Here is an 8355-nt window from a genome sequence, read left to right as displayed (position 1 = left end):
TAGAAAATGTAATTATTGAGAGAAAGAAATGTAATATTCCAAAAGTATTAATTTTGTTCATATTGATTATTACTTTTCATCTATGATGCACCGATTCTTCGAAAATTAGCATGTACGGCGAATCAGATTCTTTTAGGATGTGATTCTCTCATATTCTCGTCGGATTCGCACCTGATTCGCCACCTGGCGTATCTTTTAAAACAATTTATAAAAATAAACTGGATTCGCAAATTCCATAGGCGAAATTCACGTATCTCGTGCACGAAAGGCCTACACAAGGTTATTTTGATAATTTTATTTTCAGTTATGACTTATATATTGGACTAATAATATTTGAATCGTTATATTGTTGCTCAATTAACTTATATATAATTGAAAATGCTTAACTTTTGGGTAAAATAAAATGTAAATTACATATAATTAATTTAAGAAAATTTAAATTGTATATATTTTATAAGCATTATATATCATAAAATTTTAATAATTAGATGTATCCTTGCCGAATCGCACCTTATAATTTTTAAAAACTCGTATCGTATCGCCCCCGCATCCGCACCTCCGTACCTATGCAACATAGCTTTTCATCATAACAATAATTACTTTGAAATAACTTGAAATAAATAACATTTAAAAAAATACATATAAAGAAAACTAAAAGGCAAATTAAAAAAATTAAAGAAAATAGGAAATGAAAACAAAAAGGAAAAGAAAACTGAAAGAAAAACGTAAAAAGCAAAAAAACACACCTATTGAAAAACAGAAAGAATAATAATAAAAAAAGATAAAGAAAACAGAAAATGAAATGTTGGTTTTGAACCCATTATCTTAGGGAGACACTAGGACTTAAGACGCAACAACCAACCATTGCACCACAACTTTTATTTTATTTTTAAATGTCACAATTATAATATAAAAAGTTCTATTCGGTGTGGGTTGGGGCCGCATAGCATGCGACCACCCGCACCCAATACCAACTGGGAAAAAATATAGTCATAAACATCAAATAGGAAAAAGGAAGATATAGTCATACTAGTAAATAACTTGTCGAAATTCGACGGGCATTATTTGATGTCATAATTTTAAAATTTTAATACATTAATTAATTTTTAAATAATATATTATGATGTAATAATATAACAAAATTTAAATTGCTATTGTCAAAAAATTGTTATTAAAAAATAAATTCACATTACATTTCAAACAATAATAAAAATGTATCGAATAAAGTAGATTTTTAATTGTTTTTCCACATATTATTTTTGCAAGAAACAAAAAATAAAAATAAATGATGAATAATGTATACTTAAAAATTTAATACTAATATTTATGTATAGATAAACAACTAAAAAGTATACAACGAAGTTCTTGTTTATTTTAAGTAAAAAAAATTGCATGTTTGTGTTAAGAGTCTACATGCTAAAAAATCACACTAAACTTGTAAATGCTCTCTTCAAATAGTTTTGAGTCGAAGCAAGGTAGTGGCAAGTCTTGAAATGTTATCAGAAAATTCCAACATAATGAAAACAATAAATAACTACATCACAAATTCCAGAACAACAAATATGATATTTTTTTTACGAATTATAAAATATGAAGATGATTACCGAAAGTATATTATACTCCCTCCGTCCCAATAATGAAGTCTCCTTTGTTTTGGGCACGGGTATTTAGGAGAGGTAAAGTTGATGTTAAATTAGTAGGGACCACATAATTAGTGCTTTAATTAATGTTATTTTATTTCTTAATTTAATTGACTAATGAAGTCTCTGCGCCTCTCTCTCTTCAGCCCCAACACTTCCTCCTCCATCTGGAATTCGCCGCCGCCGCTGCTGAGGGGCCGGCGAGTCGCGGCCCTTATTCCTTCTTCGGTCGGTGTCAATTCCCCCTTCCTCTTCACTGTCATTCTCTCCATTTCTCTTCCTCACACTCAATTTCTCAAAATCGAGCCCAAAATCAAGCAGCATAAACCAAATGCTTTTATGAACATGCAATGCTACTAAAAAACTGAAGAAAAGGAAATACCTTTTGGAAAAACCAAGAAAACCCAGATCCAGTGAAGCATTACCATCAAAATGTGGCCGAAAATTATGAACGGAAAACGAAATATAGTTGTCCAAGATCCAATTTTTCTGCCCTCTCTCTCTCTCTCTCTGTAACTAGCTGCTGGCCTTGAGAGAAAATTTAAAGGAGACAACCAAGATTCAAATTTTATTTGCTGCAAAGTCGTTTGAGTTACTAATGACCACAACTGACAGCATTAATATAGCTGCTGCGAAAATGCATATGCGAATCTTGTAAATACCCGTGCCCATGGGAGGTTCACAGAGTCGAGAAGGGCTAGAGCTTTCCGATTCGAAATATTCCGACGAGGAGAAGGTAGAGGAAATTGAAGGAGAACCGACGACTGGCTACGCCGGCTGGTGGGAGTCGTGGTCGCAGAAGCCCTCCAGCGACTGGAAGTGGATGAGTCACGGCGGAGAAGAGCCGCGAGTGGACGCCTGAGTCGCGCCGCGCGAACGGCGGCGCCGGACGGAGAATTAAACGAGAGAGGAACTCCGCCTGAGTTCCAAGAGAGAAATCAAGGCCGAGGAGAGCGACGCGGTTGTGTGTGGAGGTTTGAAGAGAAATAGTACAATTATGCTACAAAGAGAGAGGCGGCGATTTGAGAGTGAAGAGAGGAGAGAGAGAGAGAGTGACAAAGAGAGAGAGAATAGAGAGAGAGCATTGTTAATTAAGTAACTAATTTTTGCCAAAAAGGAAAAGGAGACTTGAATATTGGGACGGCCCAAAAAGGAATAGGAGACTTGAATATTGGGACGGAGGGAGTACTTACCTTACAATCTATCTAAAATTTCATCGTAAACCACATTAGTTGTTGTGTTGTTCGTTTGACCATTCTCGTCATATAGTAAAATTTTTTAGACATTTTTTGCTAGTGACTCGTGAGATAGCAACGTGCAACTGGCCATGAGTGAATACGGGTTTTGGCAGGTATAGACCTACATTTGATAGCGACTGACCTGAACTTTTGTTTATCGTCATAGTAAAACATACACTCAACGGGAACTGCCTCCTTTGAAATCTTACGGGAAATTTAGTGAAATTTGATGGGCTCATTATCATTCTGGCAATAGGAAACTTTTCGCCTGCATTATATCCCGAAATGAGTCTGGCTTCAATCACGCGGTCCCCGAGTTTAGTTACTATCATCCTAGTGCCATTACAAAGCTCATTTGACGGATCGATATTTATGAGAAGTATGATGATGCACCCCTCCTTCAGTTTGATTTCATGACTCGACAATCCCAAACACTTGATCGTGTTGAGATATTCAACTGAAAATAACTCCATCGTCCATATCAACTTTTCCATCATCTTTGCAAACTGTATCAGAACTTAGGTATATTCTTTCTTCAGAAGGCATTAGAGACATGACGTAATCATTTATTGAATCCACCACTTCGTTGGTGGGTGCTGGGACAGCTCTATCTTTGAAAATCTCTAGAGTAGACGATATATGCAATGCGTTCGGATAAATATTTTGTACTATGGATGCAATAGGATTAACAACATTTTGTATAAGAATATCGTTTGATAATCTCACATCAGCTTCTCCATTACCAAAACTATTTCCAGCACAACCATCACCAACGTCAAGTATCCACTTTGCAAATTCCTTAGTACTTCAGCATCGGATCCAGACGTTCCACGCTGACATAACATGATTGATTTGAGTATCATTACAATTAGTAAATAACATAATTTAGTATAAGTAACATAGCTATAAAACTACGTGTTATGATTAAATACATGTAATCTCATGTTCTTAGTTAACTTGAGAAGTACACAAGAATTCCAAAGTTGAGAAGAGCATATAGAGGCATGCACAATGTCATGTCGGCTTCCATTAGGGATAATGGCAATACCTGTCTAAAGTCGTCTCTTAAAGCAACAACTAAACCACCGAACGATTTTGTAGAATAAATTTTTTTAGACGATCCCATAACACCCCTTAGACTTCTATCCAATGCTTTAAAGCAGTATCTGTGCGTCATTGATGCGTCCTTATTCTACCAAGGAAACTCCTTTTTTGTTTATTGGATAAAGGAATTGTTACTTCACTTAATTGATTAAATAATTTTGACTATATGATTTTAATTTCATTTCGAAACATTGTAATTTAGGGATATCAATTCTTTAAGAATTTCCTACTAAATAGAATTATATGTTGCTAGTTAAAGAACCTGCAGTTTCTTTCCCTCGAAATTTAAACATCAAATAGGAAAAAGGAAGATATGACTCTATAGTATCCAATTAATTAGCTAAATCATTAAAAAAAATAAAGTTTATAGCTCAAAAGCATCAGACGCACACTTTATTTTAATTCCAAACTCTCATTTCCAATGTTTCACCTTGCAAAAATACTACTCCTATTTCAAATGAGTACCCATTTCCTTTTATGTTAGTATATATGGTGAAATACCCACTTTGATAAAGTGTATGTGAAAAATACCCACATTTATAACTTACATGCTATATCTACACAATTTAATGTGAAGTACCAAAGATATCCTTGGATGTTGATAGATTTGCATTGTTTTTTTTGTAAAAGTTCTTACACTTTTCTTACACAAAGGTACTTGTGCAAGAAAAATGTACAATTATTAGTTGGAACATGTCCAAAATCTTAGAGACGTCACTTTTATCAATTAATTTGTGAAATAAATTTAAACAACTTATAATATATGTGCCAAATTTATAAAGAATAAGGACACGTATGTGGGGTATTAACACATCAATACAAAGGTGAAAACATTCAAACATTATATATTGAGGAATAAAAATAATTCTATTAATACGATGGTTCGTCGACGGCAAATGGTGTAAAATACCTAATAATCGATGGTTACTACCATTTTCGAGCTTCTATCGTTATTTTATATCACAATAAGTATATTCCTAATTTTTTTACACGGCTAATACCTTTAAACAAATTAATCATTTTAATAAATTCACGAAACACAAATAAATTATTAAATAGTTAACAAAAAATTAATATATCAATATAGATACCATTTAAATAGTGGTGTAAGTCATAAAATGCCATTAGCCGTCGATGTATGGGCGTTTTACATCATTAGCCGTCAACAAACATTGTCGATGACTAATGCCGTAAAATGCCTATATATCGACGGCTAATGACATCTCTCGCTATTTCCTACCAAAATACATGTATCCCTAATTTTTTTGCTCATCCAATACAATTAATTCAAGTAAACCATGCTTGAAATAAATAAATTGTGCTCAAATCCAACAAACTATAAATTCATAACATCTATAAACATAAATTCTAGATTTTAAATGGTTGAATATTTACTTGGTTTGAAGAACAAGCCATAACCGTGAATTAGTTGGTTATCTTTAACACGCATCGAATTCTCTCTAGCCGTCTATTTACTTGGTTCCCCTTTCACTTTTGTCTTTAATTCACCATCTCTATCTCCGGTAAAAAATTATGTTTGTAGCCGTGAGAGCAACCATAAGTTTCAAAAATAAAAATAAAAAATGGTGTGTTTGTAGCCGTCGCCCAACACATTATTTATTCTAAAACCCTTGCATTCTCTCACCAATTCCCACTATCCATCAATCTCATTCCTCTCTCCAATCTCGTTTCCCCAATACGAGATTCCCCAATTATAAAGTGGTCAAATTTGTTTCTATTATAAATGGATAGAATCGTATACTCCATCCATCCATAAAGATTGTGTGTTTGTTACTATTTTCGTCTGTCCACAAAGATTGTGTGTTTTTCTTTTTTAGAAATCTCCTTTATACTTTAAACACCATTCACACTCAATATTTACAAAATACCCACCCTTTACTTTTACAATTTGGTGGGCCTAATACTACCCGTTAAAACTAAAATCACATTTTTCAACTTTTTTATTTAAAACTCGTGCCCTCCACTCCACCACACACTCTTTGTGGACGGAGGGAGTAATATATTATATGATATTGTAGCCGTGAATTTTGGGTGAAAATATTATTATGTTTGTAGCCGTGTAAGAAACAAAGTAGGCTCGAGAAAAATTAATTATTGTAGCCGTGAATTTAGGTTCTAAAAAAAAATTATAAAGTAATAGAATCTTATTAATTTGTGCAGGGTTTTGATACAAAGTACACTTTTGACTCAAATGTATAAGAAAGATGTTGGAAAAGTACAAACATGATTGTGACATTAAGGTATGAATGGTACTTCACATTAATTTGAGAAAATTTAGCATGTAAGTTATAAGGGTGGGTAATTTCATAGACACTTTATTAAAGTGGGTATTTTAAATTGCCAAATTGCCACCCTTTTCTTTTTGGGTAAGTGCACCCCACACAATTCAATTACAATAAAAGTGGGCCCCTTATTCCACTCACATACACTTAATCAATTTCTTAAAACTCGTGCCACTCCCAAATGAGTACTCATTTCATGAGCGAATGGAGTATTAATTAAATATGCTTATGGTACTCTAACCTAGATAAATGTTATGTTGTATGCTTTATGTAAACATTTTATGTTATCACCATTCACATTTATCCAACAAAGTTAGAATCGTATACTTAAAGTTAGAAGCTAGAGTTAAATTTACCAAGGCATTAAGGGGGCTTTAGGCCCAATTATCTTAGTGAATGGGCTTGAGGCATTAGGGCTCACTCTCATGTCTATAAATAGAAGGTCTATCATTAGAGTTAGGGGATTCTATTCATTCGAGCACTACACTTGTAATATGAAAATACTCTCGATATAGGAAAAACAACGAAAAACTCCCGTGGACATAGGTCTTGACGACTGAACCACGTAAATTCATGTCTCGTTTACCGCTTTTTAGTTTAGGTGTTGATTTCAATCTTTATCACATCTAATCATCCAATTGAGTGATTATTTATTATCTAAAAGTTGGGCGGATTATTTAATTACCCCTCCAATCCTATCAATCTTATCTATTTCATCTACCAAACCAAACGCCCTCCCTCTGTTCCATAAAAACATGTATAGTGATTTAAGCCTAATTGTTCGTATTTTAGGGGTTTGCATGTGCATGTTTTAAGTTAAATATTCTGGAAATTGGTGCGTTTATGGGTTTGTTTTATGCTTTTCAGGAGATTTAGGTTTTATAGATGGAAGAGTGTGATATTGGAGATTTTGGATGAGAATTGTGTATTTTGGCGCAATCTGGTGTTCAGAGCTGAAAAGCCCGTGCCAGAGTAGAGCAGAGCAAAGAGGCTCGCCAGAGCAGAGCTGCGCGGATAGCTCTATACCAGAGCAGAGCTGACTTCATAGTCAGAGCTGACATCTCCAGAGCAGAACAAACTTGTCAGAGCAGAGGTAAACTCGACAGAGCAGAGCTAAATCATCAGAGCTGACTTACGCGCCAGAGTAAACTTGACAGAGCAGAGCTAAAGATCGACAGAGTCAACATATTTTGCCAGAGTCAACATATACAGAGCTGACTTTCAGCTCTGCACTATTCGTCAGAGCTCGCTAATTCTATAGCTGACTTCCAACTCTGCCAAACCTTTTCAGAGCCGAATTTCTAGAGTTAGCCAATCTACGCCAGAGATAAGATGACTTGCAGAGCATGATATAACTGGACTTACCTTTGAGTTTACGATTCTATTTCCTTAAGAGTCCAGTTTTGCATGGCGAGTTTGATGATGCTTAGGATTGGAATGAAGTCTATAAATAGGGTCATAATCTTCAATGTTGGAATCATCCCTTTGCCCTAATCTTTATTCCGTCTTTTGAGAGTTATTCTTCCGCTAGGCAGCCAAAGTTTAGGTTTAAAAGCTTTCTTAGTTTATTCAAGTTTTCGAATTTATTGTTCTAGTTAGATTTCAATTTAGTTTTGTTTTTAGTTTCTTCTTGGATTGTGATTGAGTGACAGCGATTGCACGTTCAAGAAGTTTACGGTATTTCGTATTTAATTCAATTTCTTTTGTTTCATCATGTTTATGCTTTGCCTTTACGTTTATGCTTTAATTTCAATTATGCAATTTAAATTATGCACTTTAAATTCTGCAATTTAAATTATGCACTTTAGTTTCATGCCTAGTTTAGAAGCTTTAATTTACAAGTCTTTAAATTCTTAAGTTTAAGTTTACTTTAAAGAGTTTAATTCTTGTATAGGGTTTAATAGTTTCTTGCCTAGTTAAATTTACAAGTTTAAGTTTACGTTCAAGTTTACTTTTCACGTTTAAGTTTTAAGTTTAAGTTTACCGTTTTTAATTCAACCTTTCCTGCTTTCTTGCGATATAATTAAAAGCCTTTTAAGATCTTCCTTGAGAGACGACTTGGGTTAGCTT

This window comes from Salvia miltiorrhiza, chromosome 8 (genome assembly GCF_028751815.1).
Source record: "Salvia miltiorrhiza cultivar Shanhuang (shh) chromosome 8, IMPLAD_Smil_shh, whole genome shotgun sequence".
Lineage (NCBI taxonomy): Eukaryota > Viridiplantae > Streptophyta > Magnoliopsida > Lamiales > Lamiaceae > Salvia > Salvia miltiorrhiza.
Note: the sequence above shows the minus strand (reverse complement) of the source record.